This window comes from Rhyacophila brunnea, unplaced genomic scaffold (assembly GCF_057557595.1).
Source record: "Rhyacophila brunnea isolate RB1 unplaced genomic scaffold, BYU_Rbru_1.0 scaffold_3, whole genome shotgun sequence".
Classification (NCBI taxonomy): Eukaryota; Metazoa; Arthropoda; class Insecta; order Trichoptera; family Rhyacophilidae; genus Rhyacophila; species Rhyacophila brunnea.
Genome location: NW_028232965.1, coordinates 19858352 through 19861593, shown reverse-complemented (window position 1 = coordinate 19861593; position 3242 = coordinate 19858352).

Sequence of the window (3242 nt, the reverse complement as noted above, 5' to 3'; positions counted from 1 at the left end):
TTCTTTTATTTCTCAACAATCTCAACTTTAGTTCAGTGTGTCCATATGAATTAATTATACGAAAATATAAATATTACCTAGTATACTGTATACTATCAACCAAAATGGTTTATTATACTACAATAATAATTATTCTCAGATTGTTTGTAGATGTGCTTAGTTTTACGCGGTAAGTAATTTTTGGTTGAAACTGCATATAAAATACGACGAACAGACTCATCCATCAACCTTACTTTCCCAGAACCCAAATAATTCTTGTCAATAAATTATCAAGACGTGTATAATAATATTTTTTATCTCATTCATTTTTATCAGTGGTTTTAATAAAATTATATTTGACTAAAAATTTTAACATCGAACTTTGGATTCTTCATCCACGATATTTTTGTCATTAGGTAGGTACCTACATATTTTAACAAGCCAATATAAGTGCAAAACCGAAAAAAATGTGCACAAACGTGCACTAATGACGCACAAATGAAAGCACCCAAAAAAAATTAACATTGGGATGGGATCTAGCAGTAATTAATTTACCTCAGTTTTCAGCACTATGCGGAAACCTTGCTGCCAACCATAAACGCGTACTATTATTTTTACTGAAATACGAATTATTAGATGGCGACACTGGGTGGTGGTCGCCCCCCGTGCCCCCGGCCTCGTGCGTAACTGTCACTGTCACTGTCAGTTGTATATTAGTCTATGGCACTTTAGTCTATGGTCTATGGTGTCACGTCAGAATGCTTCATCCATATTCCATGTATACATTTTACATTTTTACAAGTAAGGGCATGGAAACACGAGACGATAGTTAGGAAATCAGGCCCCTGGAGCGCAACAGACATTTCGTCCCCTTATTGCAGAACTAGCCTAACTGATTTTTAGACATTTTACAGGAGAGCACTTTTAAACTTTATTTCGTCATTAATTTGAAAACTGTAAATATAAAAAAATTGATTTAAGTATATGATAATGCATTGGTTAAATGCTTTATTTATGTGAAAAAAAATACCAAAAATTATATTCCGTCACATATTTTATACAGATAGGCTACTTTTGCACTACAGTATTTGAAATCAGCACTATCTTATTTGAGTTAAGCTTGTTCTGCATAACTATTAGGATATGGTTGTACTACAATATTTCAGATCAGAACTATCTTAATTGAGTTAAGGTATTTGAACGCGAACATTAGGCAATAAAAAATGGTACCTTAAGCGCATTAGGAAGTTAGGCTAAATTTGTATAGCACTACACAATAAAAATTAAGTCTCACGACATAGTTTTTTTATTCACAAAATCTACCAAACACTTCAATGAACATAGGTACTTATAATATACTGTAGTTATTAATGAAAGTTAAAGTTCAAGAAGTTGTATAAATGAACAGGCAATAAAACCTATTACTCATAAGCATTATTTTTAATTTAATCACTGTCGGTTTCATCCCTATTCACTTCTTGTGGTGAGGTGATCAGTCCTGTATAGAAAGAATGGTAGTCAACAGGGATTATTTTCTCCCGGCAAAGATACATTAGGTCACAATGTTTTAGCTTAGCTATTGGTATGACCGAACTTCTTACTGGCATCAATTTGAAGTCAGTTATCTTTTGAATTAGTGGTCCACGGCTACGCTCAGCTGTATTAACTGGTGCAGGCGAATCTTCAAAGTTGTACTCGATTTGGAGTGTGTGTGGATTTTCTGGCATTACTGAGATTCGTTTTATCTTTTGCCAAGAAAATTTGATTCCACGTTCATCCTTATCCCAATTTTTGGTTGTTGATTTTAAGCAATGTAGGCATAGAGTCTCTTCCTACATGCTGATCGTGCTATTGAATACCACTAGCTCGGTGTATATACTGGTATTTTCTTGGCAGCCCTTTCAATAACACTATGAATCGAATCAACTTCATTCTGCGTGTGACCTTTTTCTGAAAAGAAATGTGTTATTTTACAAGAGAAATTGGCCACACAGAACATGTACATACAGTACATGAAATGGATACAATTTTTTCCAGTACGATTATCTGAAAAAAATATGAATTCTTTTATCCCGATACCTGTTGTTTGATGAAATCAAAGACACAGCTTCCAAATTTCACACACTCCTCTTATTCCAATTGATTCATGCCACATAAAACAATGACCTTGTTGTGATCCTAGATCATAAATACTGAGATTGTATGTGGCATACTTTTGTTTGTGTTTATAGTATAGTTGTGCGGCTTCTGCTCTGGGATTTGTAAGACTTGTTGTTGCGCAATAGGAACGTTTTATTTAAGTTTGCCTGCTCCTTGACATTTATTTTAACTTTCAGGTAATTTCTTTATTTTTTAGATGAGTATCATATTCTGCTTTCATAATATCTTTTTCTTCATTACTGCTCTGCTCATATTTCAAGAAAAAGTCACACTGGTCCTTCTTCGGAGTAAAGAATAATTAAATTCATTACAAAATATGCCTCTATATGCAGGTACATTGAAGCAATGGCTGTCAAGCTTTTTTCTTCATAGTCCTTTTTATATAGGTCAAACATCTTTGTTATATTTAATGCTGCATCCAAGTACTGCTTCGTGGTCTTTTTTCGGCAACAATGGCTGCTTATTGTAGAAAAGCTGTTGATGTGATCCCTCACGTTTTGCTTCATGTGGTCGCTTACCGCAAATATCCTCTGCGACCCTCTGCTGTCATCAGCAACCGTGCTTGAATTAAGGTGGTATGAATTCTTTGCAGCAGTCTTAACCATTTGATAACGTATGCTCAATGAGTTTAAAAACAATTGGCATATTTTAATCTTGTTAAGATCTTCTTAAAGAAAATTTGAGTTCTCAGTCATTTTACGATGACTTCTTTCTCTACCTTCAACTTATATCAATTGTAGTTCTTTTTTTTATTAAATTCAACGAAGCGGTTTACGTTGATGATTTATATCACCTAAATTCCAAAACTGATGAAATATTGCAACCCTCTGTTCTTGGGTAATTTTTATAGAACAACCAAATTTGCATGTTTGAGGAGAGGGTTCCTTCATTTGATGCTCACATATTACATTGTTTTTCCAGTTTATAAATTCGTTTCAAGAATTTCGCTGCTTTTTTATTACATTTCTACGCCACAGAGCTTCATTACGATGTCTTTTCCTAGTCTTTTTTTCCTGCTTGACTTGAGTTAATCACCTCTAGGACAGGTGCTGAAAGTCGATTTACAATATTACCAATACCATTTGATGAGTTTTCATTACTGT